Source organism: Ambystoma mexicanum, chromosome 6p (genome assembly GCF_040938575.1).
Source record: "Ambystoma mexicanum isolate Mex_15411 chromosome 6p, UKY_AmexF1_1, whole genome shotgun sequence".
Classification (NCBI taxonomy): domain Eukaryota; kingdom Metazoa; phylum Chordata; class Amphibia; order Caudata; family Ambystomatidae; genus Ambystoma; species Ambystoma mexicanum.
The window spans coordinates 1029517137-1029535063 of NC_090935.1; the positions used below are offsets into that span (position 1 = coordinate 1029517137).

Sequence of the window (17927 nt, forward strand, 5' to 3'; positions counted from 1 at the left end):
TTGGGAAAACTGGGTGTAAGCCTACGTAATCATACTTCGGCTCCATGGTACCGATCTATGAAACTAATTCAGCCGTTTGCAAAGTGCTGGCTTTCTGGTTCGCCTCTATACGTTGCAGAATTGGCGGGTCTGATGGTGGTTCTCCTGTATCCAAGGCGGCCTTGGCTCGGATTAGTGGACTAAATTGCTAAATTAGACATTCTTCTCCTGTAGCTTGTGTTTTTGTTGAAAGTTTTTAAATGGTTTTTGGTAGAAATGCCAAACAGTAAATATGTTCGGGAGGATATAGGGGACGATTTGGGGGTGGATGGGCACAGCACTTTATTTGGGAGTGTGGGGGGGGTGGGGTGGCGTGGGGTGGCTGAATGATGTGCATATTCTTTGAACGCATCTTTCCTAAACATTATTTATGCATAAAGTTACAGCTCAAGCGTGCAGTTAATGGATTTTTGCTGCTGATCTATTCATGGGTCAGGCAAAATCAGCTCTGCACTTTACGAGGGGTCGCTAATTTTAAGCTAGCGAAAGCATCTGTCGCAGATTTTGTGCTACACCATCAAAGGTCGGCTGCAGGTTTGCATAACAAGGCCGGTGGAGGAGTACGAGTTGTCTTCTGCAATGCTACTATTTTTACTTGCGTCGGGTCTGAGTCACGTGACCAGTGTCACTGAATTGACGAGCTTTTTGTAGATGGGGCTATGAAAATGAAGGAAACCGAATGCTGCATCTCCATGGCAATGGCATGTGTAGGTGGAAGGAAGAGCTCGACCACAAGCTGATTTGTATGTAGACTGGTGCATTGCCTCAGAGATCCGCCAGCCCTTGTGAGCAAGGCTCGCGCGCTGCTTGACGGGCAGCATTGAGGAACCAGCGCTCCAAGTCTTGGGTGCATTCGTTTATTTATCCGTGAGTAGTCGAACTAAAAAATCTTATATAAAACGTGCAGGGTTGGGTATTCTGGACTAGATGTATAGAACGCAACGTAGACTGGGTTACTTGATCGTACGCCATGCACGCACACCGAGCCTCGCGCTGACGTCGCTGCCATACTTCATATAATTTAGCGTCACCCGTGCCCTGGTTAATTGCAATTATTGAAATATATTTCGTGAAAAGGGGGTGGGGGGGGGTAGCTAGAGGGGTGTATGTATCGTTTTGATAAAAATAGTCGGAATGCGCCTCTTTCAGTATATACCCAGGGATGCAAGAAAGCTCCCGTGATAGGGTCCAGTTACTGGCGAGCCAGCGGCGATGTTCGCGCACAGTCGACACGAGAACCGCCAGTCCACCGCATTTGCACAGCGAGGCGTGAGGGGCAGATGGTAATCGGCACGGAAGCAGGAGCGTGCATTAAGAAAGGGCCATAACAATTTTAGGAAAAGGTCAGGAGGGCATTGCAGGAAACGGCCACAGACCAAACTTAAGAGAATGTAGATTGCTCTGAATTCATATCGGAGTCACGGCATACGTTTAACAAAAACGTGGTCCGAGCCCAAAACTAAGCTACCAGTAAAGTTTGACCAAGTAATGTGAGGGTCAAACCCAGAGACGCCACTATGTACAGGGCAGAGCTCACGAAGTGAAAAGGCCCTCTGCACAGGGCTGCCTAATATCCAAGACAGGCCCAGAGACTGCGGGGTTCAAGCTTTTCTCCGAGTCTCCAGGGGAGAGAAGGGTGGCTCTGGGTTTTCAAGTGTGCTGCAGCGTCTGGAAAAAACAAGCATAATATTCCCTAACCTGCACCAGGGTGCACTAGCGGCTCTTCAGACGCAACACGTGTTGCGCCTTTTATGTAGGCGCTTTATGGGACCCGAATATATAGAGGCTGCAGGAGTTGTAAAACTCGCTACAGTGCCAGAGCTGGCTGCCTCCCGGGCGATTAACAGGCACTGGGGCACAGCTATCCCCTATGGGCCTGTCAATGACTTACTGAACACCTTTTTGTTATCGGCATTATTATATGGGTAATGGGGTATTTGCATCTAAAAGTTAGACTGAGAGCACCAGTGAACTTCAAATTCTGTGCCTTCTTCCAAGACCATTAAAGTGAGAGAAGTACAACACCCTTTTAAAGCTTAGTATACATATTCATGATGTCTTGAAGTCTAAGAAACTGCTTTCTATTATTTACAGTCTTTCATTCAGGACGTGGAAAATAAAGCTCTAATTGTACCCTGAGTAATATATGCATTTATATATTGTCACATGGCTGATTTGTGCAGTTTACAAGTAATCTCTGTACTACAGTAGCTGTGCAGTTCTTAAATATTTGTACCATATCGTTCAGAACGTATGTGTTAACGTGCCTACATTTTAGAGCAGTGGAAATACGGTCTTTACTGCTTCACGAAAGTATGTTATCCTGGGCAAATAATGTAATGTCACTGGGCAACATTCTTTTAGAAAGTGTAAATTGCATGCAGGGTATCGCGAACATTAGCACTGACATGAGGTTATGTCCACTGCATGCCATTTTCTACTTTTGCAAAGCGGAATGCAAACGTGGAGTGTAAAAGGAGACCTAGTCGTATTATACTTCACGTTTGCAGTCCATTTCATGAAAGTCAAATGCAGCTGGTATAAAACCGAGTGGTTTTGCAGGCGGGAAGTGGAGGCGGAAATCTACTACCCCTCCCATCTCCTACTGCAAAACATGACCAAGCAACCCCGGATCCTTAAAGTGTGGCATAAAATGCTTGCACCTTGGTTTTATGCCTCACTTTACCGCTCCACGGCATAGAAAGTGAGCCCACTGTGTCTCATCAAGCATTGGTTGGGCATCCCTATGAGTCATTAAGTTCACACTATTCATAAAATGCCTCTGTTACAATGGGGCAGATTTCATGTTTTTAGGTATAGTCTGGTGTCCTCCTGATCAACTGTTATGGTCCTTCATGCTGTGTCCTAAAATTGGCTTATTGTAGCGCTGACCCCGGTAGAGTTACCCGTCACTTGCTTTAAAAGGAAATATACACTCCGCACCTTGTCAGTATACCACAGATTCTAAAGAAGCAAAGGGACTGTAGGAGAATGAACTGTCATTTCCTCCCCTGCTACTGGCAGTCACTAGAGTACCTTGGGCGAGGCAGCGCTCTTCCTCGCAGTAGAATGAGTTCAAATGTGATATGCCATGTAGTTGTGTTTTCATTGGGTCTTGTATAGCACACATTCTGCCAGTTCATTGTCTTTTAGTGCTTCAGGATCTGCAAGGTATCGACAAACATAGGTGTTGAAGGAGCATGGTAAGGTTGCTTTGTTGCAATGATAATGTGTGCAAGTCTGGATAGGTAGGCCCCAATGTGGATTGTAAGTGATCGATTATTTTCAAATAAGGTTGTGTAAAATGTGTTTGGCTGCCAATGTTTGGTTAAATCATCCTTTTTAAAGGTATGCTATGCTAGTGCACAAATACAATGTTTACACTTTGGAGTAAGTTGCCGTAACCCGCCATTCTGATGCCCGACGGACACCTCAAAGAGACATAAATGGCACTATTCAGACTTGTATGGGATTATGGTACAATACAGCTGGACATTCACCATGAACTAATGGGATGTCCTTAGGCATTGCCTCGATGAGAGGGTGGTTCTTAAAGGGGAAGGTAACGGGCCTGTCGCAGGAGCAGTGGTATAGCGCAAGGAAAATAGGGTGGTCACCCATCCAAGCACCTTCCATGTGTCCCGGTGCTCCCCCTGTTGCCTGCTTAGCCACTGACTTGCTTTTACCGTTGAAGTTTGCAATTCCGTGTGGGAGTGTCCCAAGTGCTTTTTCACATTACAATGCATACAAATTAAGTATGGTCCATGGAGCTTTGTCACTTGCTCATTGCCTTTGCCGGTCTCCAGGTCCTTTACTTTCATTGGGGCTGGAGCCTTGCGGACATTGGTCTGAATTGCCAAATCTATACTGATCTTATTTTATCCATTTACTTTCTGTAAATGCACAGTACAGCATCTCTACCCGCAAACCTACCTGGACATGAATGACACAGATGCTTAAAAAAAAAAAAATAACACTCCTTCCGCTTCCAGGTCCCATTTTGCAGCTTGCGCTGCCTCCTTTACTGTTTTGACTTGCTGGTGCCTCGAGCAGAGTTAACAAGGACAATGGCTCACTACACTGGTATATTTTATTTTTAAAAAGGGCAACATTTGTTTGTGTGTTTGCCTGTGGTGATTGCGATGTGTGTGTGTGTGTGTGTGTGTGTGTGTGTGTGTGCGTGCACGCGCAAGAGTTTTAATGTGGGTGTCTGTTAGCACATGTGTGGTGAGGGGGCGATTCACCAGCACCTTGACTGTGAGGGACCCACACCTTGAATAGGTTTTACAGTGGCATACTGAGTATACTCGGCACCATTATTACATTATTTTAAAGGCAGCATGAGAAATGGGTTACAGGGTTGTGCTGCATTTATCATAGACACGGGCATCATGAAACTATGCTTTTATAGTACCACCGCTGGCATATATTTCAGACTGACCAGCATGGAGTGTTTTACAGTGGCAATATTGGCATATATTGTTCTGACAACATGGGTAAGTATTTTACAAGGCAAAGGTGGAATATATCAGAGATGTGGGCAGAAAACCACTTTCATCACAGTGGCAATATTAACAAATATTGTGGGCACAGGCATGTTGTGTCATCCAATGCGCCTGTGTACTGTTTGGAACCTGGCATTCATTTATTAGACTTTTTTTTTCACAGAACCAATTGTAAATTGTACGGCATTTTACTCAGTTCTTCATAAACAGTTGGTGTAAAATTCACAATTTCAACTCGTTATTTTAAAAAAATCTTGAGGGGAGTGGTGGTGGGGAGAGAGAATCTCCCCTAACCCTCTGACATTTTATCCTTGGTCATTCACACACATTCAGGACACATTCACTCTCCTTCAATGAAAACCGCTACAGCCATCATTAACTTTGTATCATTTATAATCGAAGTGCCTCACCGGCATCCCCAGCGCTTCTCACCATGTGAGGCTGGGACAAGGATCAATGGGCGTGGGGATAATGACTGCTGCCGCCGCCCATGTTCAATGTGTGAAAACCAAGCCACAGAGAGACACAATTTGCCAACACTAATAGGCCCTGAAACACATGCCCCTGACATGGCAGCAGCAGCAGTACATCTGTAGGAGTACTTTCTTCATCTCATCTTGACTTGGATTTCATTCTCCTCCTAGTTTTTCCAATACAGTTCAGGTTTTTAAAATGCATTTTCTAAATATAAAAAGTGCTCACATTTGGTTTAAAAGATAAACCACACATTAATATTAAATACATGACTTATTTTTCATTGGGACCTTGATCATACATCATTCACCAAAGAGGACCCACATAACTATTCTTTTTCAATTATCAATTGAAGAGCCTACCAGAGTCCTGTGTTTAAGTAACACTCCTCTACTAGAGGTGCCAACATGCACTATGTAAAACAAGGACTGTCTGAATGCGAGGCCCACTAAGACCCCTGTGACTGGAGAGGGGGCCGAGTTTGGTGGGCAGGGGCTGTGTAAAATGTGGCCTCAGCTGCTCGCCCCCTTCCTCTGGTCCCCCCACCCATCCCCACTCGGTGCACAATGATGGCACAAAGCAACTGGGCCAGAAACGGCCAGGTGTGCTGTGTGGGAGAAGAGGCATGGTCGGGGGCGTGTGCTGAATTTCATAGGCTTGGCGGGGACCGGGAGGGAAGTTGGCGGCACAAAAAATGCTATTTAAGGACAGCCCGAGGAGGTGGAGGGCATCGCCTTCATCATCCTCCTCCTCTGTGATCCCGCTGCCGGTCCCTCTCCTCATCCACAGCTTGTGTCATGAATCGCAGATGATTCCCCAGAAAACCTGGCCTGGGACCCTTTTCATGTGGCCAGGGAAAAGACCCTCTTTCTGATCATGACCCTGGGGGGGGTTGATCTGTGGGAGGATCACATGGGGGATGACGGGCAGGTCAGGAGAAATGGGGAAACCCCTGCCTCCCCCCTCATTAACTTCCCCAGAAGTTCTACCATCTTAATGGCCTACTTAAAATTGAAACTGTAAAAGAAAGAGTTAATTTGAGCATTGGGCATTGTGGGACTTGAAGTCTACAAAGTACTGAAACGAGGAAGAGGGATGCAAGCCACTGAACTGCAAGATGCAGCCCAGGGAGGCTAATGACCCACACCTAAGAGGGAATGGGCATTATAAAGGGCCCCCTCCGGTGCAGGTCATGAGGAGAAGCAGATGGCAGAGTGATTGTCATGACTCCACGTTGCATTGACCGTAGAAGTTGAAATAGAGCAGAGACGCTGGAGCCACTGCTATTTACGGAGCGGATGCTGATTCTGAAATTGTCTCTACCTGTCAAGACCTTGTATGCAACAGCTGTGCAGTTGGAATCCTTGTTCTGGAAAGCTTTCCCCCTTTGGGCCATGAGTGCAGAGGTCACGCTGTGGGAAGCGTTACACTTAAAAGGGGTGACTCCGATGGCAGGCGAGCACTAGAGTGTTTGTGGAGCAGGGAACCCTCCTCTCCCGACCAGTGTGGGCCGCATGGAATGCAGAGGAGCGGACTGCCGTGTAGAAGGAAGCGGAGGAAGCGAAAGTTACTGTGGCAGTGGAGCAAGCAGACGTGTATGCAGTGAGTTCACTGATACTGTGTAACCCAGGAATGCTCCGTAATCGCCCGCTGGCCATTAGTGAATACCAAGTTGATGTGCAGAAGGTAAGTGGCAGACCGATAATGCCTTTGAATGTCGAACTGATGAAAAGAAGTTAGAGGCTGATTAAGAACTTTGCGAACAAACAAGAAGGGTATCATTATACCTATAACAACCTAAGGAATTGCCAAATACCAGAGGGGGTAATTTTAAGAGAAGTGAAAAAGAACCGCTATTGCCAAAGCCAAGAGAGGGCAATTCAGAAACAAGAGTATAACGCATGTTGCCAAAGCGACAGAGGCAATATTTGTAAAATAATCAAATAAACATGGTCCAAGCCTAAGAATAGCAAGTGTGAGGAAAAAGCTATTTTCTGTCATTGGTTAGTAGAAGCGTGAGAAAACAGAGTGGCAGAAGAGCTGCCCTCCTTTTATAGAATGTAGTCAGGAGGAGCGGAGCATAATCTGTATTGCAGGTGGTAATCACAAGTGTGGAACAACTGGCAACAATGTGTTTCACGTCTTCCCAAAAGAAGCAGTCAATACTGAAGTAGTTGGAAGTCAAAAGCTGTTTGAGGCAAACTTTACCAGATAAGTACTTGAAGCAAACTTTAACACAGATGTACTTGTAGTGTTGGTAGATTTAATTAGTCCTGGCAGGCGAGTGCACCAGGCCAATGGACTTTGTAGTGGTAGACCTGGCAGGTGGGTCTACCAGGTGAAAGTCATTGAAGGTCTTTGGTCTGGTTAAAAGCGTTGAAGTGGCAAGACCACTAAAGTATATTGTGAACTGTTGTGGAACCATCCTGACAAAAGCATGATTATTGATGCAGATTAACTGTGGAAGTGTGCTCGTTATTTAAGAAGTTATGTGGAACGCTCTACAAGTGGAGAGATAAAGACTTGTGGAATATTTTGAACTGTTGGTCAAAGTCCAAGTGGAGACTTTTGGAGCAAGAAGAATCTTATTAAAACTCTAGATACAAAGATGACACTTTCCTAATTTTGAGCGGTTGGTTGAAAATCAGGTTTGAATCTGTCGAAGGGGAGTTCACCCAAGTTGCAAGGAGAAACAGTTATCCGGTTTATGTTGAACAGAACTGGTATTTCTGTTATGCCATACATTACATTGTTAAGTTTGTTGTATGTACATCTCTGAGGGACAGATTCCTTTTGTTAGTTTCCTTTCGCTTATTTTGATGGGCAGGTAAATCCTCATCAGGGTAGGGATAGTGAGGCGCTTGTCAAACCCTTTTTGAGTTAATAAAATGGCATCTTATGAAAAACCTTTACTAAGTTGTCCGCCTCACATATGCCAGCAGGACATCTTTTTGGTTGCCTTTGCTGAAATTTCTGTTTGCAGCTGCCTCGGGGAGCGGGGGTTTCATTCAGCCTCTGTAGAGGGGACAGTGCAAGCTGAGGCACAAAGGGGGGAGGTAGCCGTGCCACACCCAACCAGTATTGATATGTGGGACAATGCAGTGGTGACCAGTGAAGGAGGAAGCAGGACCTATCAGTGTAATGATGCATAGTCTGGACCCCTGGTGTGTGGGAGACTGGCAGTGATCGGTCCGGCACACGCCATTCCCACACAGATGGACAGCATGGGCATCAATTAGGTAGGAACCCATGGACAGGAGTGGGGTGGTGGTTGTAGGGTTACTGCCCCCCCTTCCGTGGGCCTCCCAGTGTGGTCCATGGTCACTGCATCCCAGGTGGGCGGCTCCATGATCTGGGCAGCAGGGGAATAGTGCCCAGTGACTGGAGTATCTTAATCCCAACGGAACGGTTCCGAAGTCAGTCGGAACTGCAGTGGCCAAGGGTTTGCAAGGGGTGGAAAGCCCGTCATCAGACTTTGCTGTGCGGAAAGGTACCACCAGGTTGGAGGAGGTTGCAGGGGACGTGGAAAAATGGCACAATGCTCATGGACCCTCCAATGCTGTCTTATCATGCAGTGCTTGGGACAGTTGGACGTTGTGCTGTTCAGGGTGGCGCTTGTAACTGCCTTCTTTGGGGCCTTCAGGATTGGCGAGCTGGTAGGGTCCACAAATGCTTTTGAGTGAGGTGAGAAATCGGGGAGGTGCTGTAACGAGGGGTGTGGCCTACATGATGGAATTGGCCTGAAATGTCCCCAGCATGGGAAAATTAAAAAAATAAAGTGGCTTTCCTCCCTGTCCAGCACCTATGAAATGCTTTGTTTCAAGGAGTCTATAGAACGAAATAAAAGAAATCTAGCATCTACTAAATAGCATAGTGTGATGTGACACTAGCTTGTCACAGAAATCGATTCCCCAGCATGGGACCAAAAAAGTGACTTTCCTTGCTGTTGGGAGCGGAGGGAGCCCCGGTAGAGCCCTGGCCAGTTCGATCAAGGTTTTGGGAGACTGCCGACCCTGGCCCACTTAAATCTCTGGTCGGCCACCACATTGGGGGTAGGGGGTTCTCATGCTCAGATGTGTTGGTCTGTCACGGCACAACGGTCCAGTTTTGGGTCAGATGGTCCAAGACGGATGAGCAAGGAAAAGGGGATGGAGTATCATTACAAGGACACCACGATACACATATTTGTCCTGATCGGGTAATGGCAGATCTCCTGAGGTTGTTTGGGGGGGGGGGGGGGAGATGCAGGGCCTTTGTTTTTGCACTATGATGGCTCCAGCTTGCCTCGTTTCCAATGTAGGATGGTTTTTGAGAAGACGGTAGCAGGGCTGGAAGATTTAGGATTTGCACCCCATTTATTTAAGATAGGGGCAGCCACAACAGGATGGGATAAGGAACATATTATGAAATTGGGTTGGTGGAGATCCAATGCATTTAAGAGTTAAATTTGCCTGCACCTATCATATTAAGGCGTACAGGGTGTAGATGAGCAAAGCAATAGGGCATTGAGGGTTCGCCAGTAGTTTTATTTCGGTGGCAGAGGCAGGTTTGTTAATCCATCATTATCGTGTGTCTCATGTGTCTTATTGTCAACTTACAGGATGCTGCCAACGAGAGTGGTATGGTCATTGGCCGCTCATTTATCAGGAGGATGGAGCAGATGGGGCCTCCTGAAGTTTCCAGGGGTCCGTTTTTTTTCCATCGGTGTAGGGGCCCTGTGGGCGCAGTAAGTGCATGAGGTGGTGTCAAAGGAGAGAACAAAGTGGCAGCTGGCTGTCCCACACTTGGTGATGTTTCTACATTGGGAGCAGCAACCTGGTTCCCTTGGGAAGGAAGGTGCTGAGGGAGGGGTTGGTGTTCCTCTTCTTGTGGATATGCAGGTCCTGCCCTCGAGTGATTGTCGCATAGTCAACGACCATTCCACGATCTAGGTGAGACTCAGGTGGCTGCTCACCCTTTGAACATTTCTGCAGGAAAATTGGAACAATGCACTGGCTGGCATCATGCCACTGGCGATTCAGGATTTTGGCCAATGGTTTGGTGAGGGGCATGTCTTATCAGGACAGGGAGCACCTGTCTGATCAAGGAACTGAACTTTTGTGGCAGAACCATTTTGACTTTCATATGCACTGTTTGGGTTGGGGCATTGGGAGTGCCCTGGAACGGTAGGTCCTGGTCCCTGTGGCAGGTGGTGGCAGTCCTAGAGCATGTTGATTTGCCCCTTTGGGGGGCTCCCCACTGCCCGGGATTGGCCAGTGGTGTAAGTGGGTTGCCTTCACTAGGGATTGCTGGCCGCTCGAGGTGACAGGGGCATGATCAGAAGTCAGTCAGTACAGGTACTCTGTATGGGGCCTCCTGGTACTACCCCCAGAAAGGGCATGGTGTCACCTCCTGGTCCTGCACCGCCCAGAAATGGTCTCCAGTGTTTCGTCTGTCATTGTGCGGTGCGCTGGCTCAGCCCACTACCGGCACTAAATCTAAATGGAAACAGATTTAGGTACTGTGTACGTGCTTGTATCATGGACAAAGCCTGTTTTAAATTGTATTCAGAGTAAGCCTTAAAATCTTGAATGGGGCACACTTTAACATCCCCCCCAACTCTGCCCTAAAGAGTTGTAGGTCCCGCCCTGTGGTGACCTCGATTTGAGGAGTCTGACCAATTGAAGGCATATTTGTTGCTGTAGACTTTTATTATAACATTGAAAAACCTATCTCTCCCTAACTCTAGATGTGGTTTCCTACCTCCACCAAATTAAACTCTGGTCTGTCATGCAGCGTGTGAAGTCCAAAGTAAAGGTACCGTCCTAGTGCAAACTCCGACTCTCTCCCTGTCACTTAAACACAAATCACTAACTAGTTCTTATATTCTAACCCAGGAGAAGGGATGTCTTCTCCTGGGTAAAAGTCTCTCACCGTTTGTGTTTCACAAAGTTCCCCAGATATCACTGGACTAGGAGAAGGGCTCCCTTCTCCTAGTTTATAACCGTCTTTTAGCAGGCCTCTCGTCTTGAACGTTGTCTTTAGACTTGCCTCACCAGGACGAGGGAGAGACTCACAAGCTCTCTGTTCTCTTGAGTTACTGCAATTTTAGATTTTCCATCAATTCTTTAAGTTCTTTCCACAGATTTAATGTTTTTCCTGCTTGAACACTGTCTTTCAATATGCCCCCACTGGGACGAGGGAGAGGTTCCCAGAGTCCTTCACTCTTCAATACCACAGTGTTATGGAACTGACCAGGGAGTTGCCTCCCAAAATAATCTATTTCTCTTGCTTTCAGCTTCGCCTTCTCAAGTTTTCCTAGCCCCCCTCCTGAACTTACTACCATTCCTTTTACCTTCTCTCAGGAGTGCTTCACGGTTTCACCAGGGGTCGCAAGTTAACATTCTTTCTGTCTTCTACTCGTCTTTGGCCTACATCACCTTGCACCCAGTTACTGCTGGCAGTCTAGGCGCAGGTTTCAGACCAAACGATCCACCATGTACATGTCACGCCACCACCACACTGGCTCTTCGTTTCAAGATTGTCGACTCCCAGCTGATGGACAGGACGCTTTCCTGGCATCCCTCGGTTCGCTCTAGTCACTCCATAGTGCTGCTTTGACACAGCCTTCAAATGTCTTGTTTCCAACTCATGGGCTTTTTGGCAGCATCCTAGCTCGCCAACTTCTCCTTCTGGAGGTTGCTTCCTCTCAGGAGGTTGCTCTCCTTGTCCGTCTTTACTATTTAGCTTAAGTAGCTGGAACTGCCCCAGTGTAATGTCAGTTTGACAACAGCTGGTCGAACACTCTTCATGCTTGCCTGTAGCGTTCTTGAGTTCTTCCTCCTCCTAGTACTTATTATAGTGAGACTGTCGGCCACATTACAATAACACATCTTCTCAGATTTTATGATATTTAAGGAAGGGTGGGTTGATGTTTTTGCCCTGTAAGGTAGGAGGAAAAGGGTCTGTTCCAGATGAACACCCGCGTCCCCACGAGGGAAGTCACTCCCCATGAGATCTTCCCGCATGTTACTACATCTAGGGGGGGACAATCGTTTGGTGGCCTCTCCTCCCTAGCCTTATGGAAAGGGACTCCCCTCTGGGGAGAAATGACATCTGGAGGATCATCCTAGCCCCCAATGACACAAAGGTGCGGGGGCCGCCTATGAAAGGTAATGTGTGATGTCACAAGCACTCCTGCAGAGAGGCTTTTGTGCACACGAACTACCCACACCCCACTGCACCTTCCCTTCCATCAGAATGCAGGCACGAAACCATTCAGTGACTAATGGCCCATCATTAGCAGTTTCAAGGGCTGCATTCTAATGGGAGGGGCTGCAAGCTGCTCTCCACACTATGGAGGTCACTCTGCAGAAGCCAGACAGGACACCTGAGAAGTGTCTCGTGCTCATACCTATGCCAGAATGCATACCAAGATCACTGCTAGCGTTGAGACAAAAGGAGCAGAAGGAGAGTATTTGCTGTGTTATATGCAGACATTTGCCTTAGTGAGTGTCACAAATGACACCACGAACAGAGAACATGATCACTTCTTGCCTTAGGAAGCGGGGGCACAGGATTTCAGAGGGGGGGTCACTGGCCCCCCCGAACCTCCGCCCCCTAGCGACACCACTGGGTGCAGAGGGGAAGATTGTGCCGAAAGGGCCACCTGCTGGCGTTGGTGCAGCCATTAGGACATGAAAAGTGCAGTGATTAGAAATGTTTGCATGGTCCCCATTGCCTTCATCCGTTTGCTCTCTGTGGGTAAAATGTAAACTGCTCTCAATTTACATTTCACTGGGACCATCCACTCCTCTCATTGCATTTGCTGTGAGGCTGCAGGGAGTCAGGCTGTTGTTTCTAATTGTGATGAAAGTGCCTGTTGGGTGTAGAGGGGATGCAGAAGTGCCGCCTGTTGCGCTTTGATGTTGCCATTAGGAAACAAAAGTCCCTGCTGAGTGGACATTGTTTCCATGGTCCCTATGGCGACGTTTCTGGCGATTTGTCTTGATGAAAGCCATTTTTCTGGCTGAAGAATTCATTGCTTTCAATAGTGAAGCGTGATCTTGAGGTTAAGGATAAGAAAGATCCCATTGAATGTCCTGCTGAGTTAGTGTCCTGCTTGGCTTTTAAAAGTGCCACTGTGCTGGAATTCTTATTTTAATAGCAAATTTAAACATTTTTTTTCGTGTGACCTTTTCAGCCCTCCTCAGTTTCTCAAAGCACTGGTACCAACTATCTGAACGCATCGTAGCCATTGAAAAGCCAGCATCCCGTTCTGACCAGCTTGTATTTGCTTGTACGCCGCCTTTTGCCCTGCCCCTTTGCACACCGCCATGCAAATGACGGACATTTAGCAGCAGAGGAGACCTGAAGTGTAAACGTAACGGGTTCCTGCCGCCAAATGACATTGCACTCTAATATGTGCTCAACTGTGTGAGGTCCTATCATCAGGTTCATGGAAAGCTTTTGACGTCCAAGCACTGTACACAGGTCCTCCGAATGTATGAACAGTGCTGATGCAGTGAATTAACCCAGCATACAACACGATGTGCCGGGACACTGCCTACAGTGAAGAACAATGCAAGTTTCTAGTGAGTCACTACCCTATGCTAACAAATTGGATTGCATCCCAAAAACAAAGTGTGAGTGATTTTTGCGTTCCGTCTGCCCAGTGGTTTTGAGATCAAGATGAGCGTGGAGTTAAACAGGCCAATGTATGTTTTAGCATCCCAGCCTCATTAAAACTCCCATCATGCCAGCGTTCACCCCAAAGAACTGGGCCAAAAAAGACGTTGGATGTGTCATTCTAGAAGGTGTTTGCGAATGCATTCTAGGTGGCCAAAGGTAGAAGTGCCACAAAAGTGCCTTTTTAGTAGAAAATAAGACCTAGCTAGAGCTACGACAGATTTGCTTTTAATGACACTGGTGTGGGGGTTTATTACTCTAGATTTCTGCGGATTAAGGTAGCACCCGTGATTCGCTTTTTTGAAGTTTTGCCTCGCAGACACTCGGTTACATAATGGCTTGTTGCCATACTGGTCCCTGCACCCCTTCCTAATTTGTGTGGTGGTATATGCATACTGCAGGTGGCTGGGAAATGGTGCCCTTAAAACGGTGGATGCTCTGACTCTGGCTGATGGAAGGGATCCTGGGGCTGAAAGAGTGGGTTTGATAGGGCATGGAGAGTTCAGGATCAGGATGAACCTAGGAGAGGGAGTTATAACAATCTGTGCTGATGTTTTTCAGAGCATATTGCACATGTAGGCAACAAGAGTGCAGAATCCTTTCTGTTGCATGATGCATTTTGCTTTTACTCATATTTGCATTTCCATTCATCCGGATTGAGTGTTGCATCAAAATGTGATTGCCACTCATTGACCACCTTCTAATGCTTCATCACTATGGGAGCCACCCCTGCAATGAGACCAAGTACTTATTCTCCACTGCACGACTGAGTGGCCTGCTGTCACGTATAACACATAGACTGACCACTCACGGTTGACATCACAATTCCAAACCTGGTTGGCACGATGACTGCTTGGTCACTACAGCACTCCCAATTATAATCTATTCATATATAAATAAACGCTCCCTGGCACTCCTCATTCTTTTCTTTTTTTCCCCCTCTGTTTCTACTCCTACAGGATTATTTGTAAAATGGGCAGCGGCCCACTGTATATGTAAATCGGAACGGACTGTAAGAAATGACAACCAATTAATGTAACAACATAATGACAATGGGCTACTAATGCATGTTACTAATGCAGGCAAAGGTTTACCAAGTGGTAGAACTTCAGATTAACCAAGGTAGCTGACATCCGAAAAGTGGGCATCGACGATACAAGGATATTCAGACAAACAATGGAAAGTTCCACACAATGTTATTAACACCCAATTGCCTGTGATTTAGAACAGGGTCATTTGTTTTTACCGTTGTATGATTGTTGCTACGCCTTGATAAAGCCTGCAACGGGGTGAAACATTAGCACGTGCCACCAATGGGTTAATGTTGGCTTAGGAAGATTTAGAAACAAACTAGGATGATCTATAATTGTACCATAGGTTTTTTTTTTCAATTAAGAATATAAATCCATTTGGTCATACATGCTTGCTTTGATTTCTATTGGTCATGGTGCAGAACTTACTATACCCAACTAGTCCAGTCTGCATTTTCTGTTCGAATCACTACAGGGAGGGTTTGCTGTCTCCTACAGCAACAAAATAATTGGAATCCAGTAAATGCTGTAAATGATGCAGACCAAAGTTTCCATGAATATCTCACCTGGGGCATAAGCCATTTGGATCTTAAAGTATATAAATGTAAAAAAGGGACTGGCTTCTTTGCAAATCGGCCTTGAATGAATACACATTGTTGAAACGCCCTGATGCCTTTGCTGGAAACACGTGCAGCTGGATTGCATTTTACCATTCAGGAGTGCAGGAACTCACGCATCCAGAAGCTACAGTGCCATGGACGGGTGAAGTAGTTGCCTAGGAAACTGTCAGCTGGTGCCAGAGTAGCAGAAGAGTTGGAGTCAGTCGAAAAATGGTAGGCACATGATTTCAGTCAAGTACGAAATAACACGTGAGCAAGTGCCTAACCGGATTCCTAGGCTAACTCCTTTTTAGGATTTGAAGAAACGCTTTTCAGTGTACGAAACTTCCTTCGGAGATGCAAAACATGGGAGTTCCAGATATGGGGCTGGATGGACGTAAACTACCATAAATGCCAGGCATCCATTAAAAAAAAAAATCTATACGCTATTGTGCTGCAACAATTGAGCATAACCTATAAGAAGGCACGGGAAACTCAACAGGAACAAGGTCCCCCTGGAAAGCACACAGACCCTCGCACCACGATGCCAACTCTTTCCTCTGCACCAACAAACAATAGAATGCAGCTACACCCCTTTATTAATTTGGCCTAGCTGTAAACATACTTGCGCAAAACCAGCGCCGCCAGAATGCGGCTACCCAAGTCCATTCGTCTTGCTGCACACGTTCTACTGGTCTCGCACAACCACCACACCACAGCTAGCTCTAGTATGCAGACGCACACAACTTATTCCACACTGGCTGCACACATACTGAATGCACCCAGGCACGTTTTACCACATTAATCAATCCTCTGGACCGGACTGCAGTCCCTGAGGGCGTTCAACCCACACCACTTGGGAATCATAGCAATGGTAAAAGGCGCTATACAAATGCCCAGTAACGTGTAGCGTTAATCTGGAGTTCCAGCACACATGCATACTGTTTATACAAAATTCATTTAATTGTATTTTTCTGTTGGTTGTAAAAGCGCATTGAGGTCCTTCAAATGGACAAAGGGTGCTATATAAAAGACGAACACAAGTATACTTTTTTCATAATGCATTTTAGACATATTTTTTGTTATATCGTTTGTTGTGTTCCCCTCATGGGAGACTGCTTTTTGTGTTTAATATAATTTCACCACTGTTCGCCTACTGGCGTACCACAAACCTGATTGAGAACACCCTGCTGTGCGCAATTTCAGCCGACCGTTGGTTGAGGAGCCAGAAACCAATCTGATTTGTAGAAACTGTCATTGCTGACAACTGTTGGATCATGTTCTCAGCAATTTCAGTGGGTGTTGTTGAGGTATGGCTATTTGGTTTGTTTACAGTTACAGCTTCCCACTGGTGTTGCCACGTGTGGCGCTTGTGTTTTTGATTAAGGGTTTAGGCCCCTTCACCTTTACTGCATCCCAAAGAATGCATGCTTCCCATAACAACTGCTTCCGTACTGTTTTACAATGATTTTGTTTGGGGCGGGGGATGGGGGGCTCTTGGGGAGACTGCTTTCCCCATTTTGAGTTTAATCCATCTAGTATCTAACGCTAGGCACCAGGAGCGTCGGTCTGCTTAAGAGGAAATGGCGGGGAATCGTTTTTTTTTTTTTTTGCCCTTTCAAGAAGGGCTATTTGGCACAGCTGAGCTTCTGCAGCTCTGATTTGAACGTACACGAGCGTTTGCCAGAATTTCCTGTTACTAGCCTTCATTGGTCAGTGACAGCACTTAATCTGTTTACTTGTCACCTGATGTTTTAGAGACCAGGCTTCTTTATACAATTTATCCAGCGACTAGGATGAGCCAGCCGCCTAGAACAAAGGGTCGGCGACCAGTGGCTCTCCAGATGCCTAAGACTATGACTATCGCGGTCCCTCACTATTGACTGTGCTGGCTAGGGCTGATGGGAGTTGCAAGACAAAACACCAGGAGACTCAGACACCTGACCTAGGGGGCAGCTGGTCTGACATGGTTCCCTAAGGTACCCAATCCAGCCCTTCATCACCCTCCTCCTCAGGGTCCCTTTGTTTCCTCAAGATTCCTCAAGCTTCTGGCGTGCCCCATTGCTGGACATCGCTGACCCAGCTCAGTAGCTATGGACTCTCTGGGATTTCCACAATATTGCAATTCTACTTTTTGTTAGAATTCACAAAAAGTGCACCATTTTCTTATTTGTTTTATCCCTGTTCTTCCCTGGACCTAATCCCCAAAGGCACACCTTTGGTGTAGGCGTATATGACCCATGTACCAGGAGTTTATTTTGGCTATTACCCCCTCCTAGTAAGCTACATTCCTCAGGCATTCCCGTATCACCCGCTGAGGCTCCACCGCACCTAGGACAACAGTGGGATGCTTGTGTGTTTATCATGTGCATCTGTGTCTGGGTCCTATATACCCTGTGTAAGTAATTGAATTAAACGAAACCTCACGTTTCGTGATACTTTTTGAACCTGTTGACATATGCGAGCCCATTTCTTTTCCGAGATCGCATAACCTACATCTCTTTACCATTAGGGTTTTACCCCCCAGAGCTCGTTTCTGTTCCTGAATACCTGTATACATTCTTGAGATAGCCCCTTTCCATCGTCAAGTGTCCATACCAACTGAAAAAATG

At 46.5% G+C, this 17927-nt stretch overlaps 1 protein-coding gene across 4 annotated transcripts in view; it reads left to right on the forward strand.

Moving 5' to 3' along the window:
- Positions 1-17927, forward strand: part of CDC42SE2 (CDC42 small effector 2) — a 559740-nt gene that overhangs the window by 62272 nt on the left and 479541 nt on the right. For 2 of the 4 annotated variants that reach the window (XM_069625634.1, XM_069625632.1), the window contains exon 1: positions 789-906. The exons of the other annotated variants lie outside the window; for them this stretch is intronic. The gene's annotated coding sequence lies outside the window, so the exon portion shown is untranslated. Of the gene's footprint in view, positions 1-788; positions 907-17927 lie in introns of those variants that run through there. 4 annotated transcript variants of the gene reach the window in all.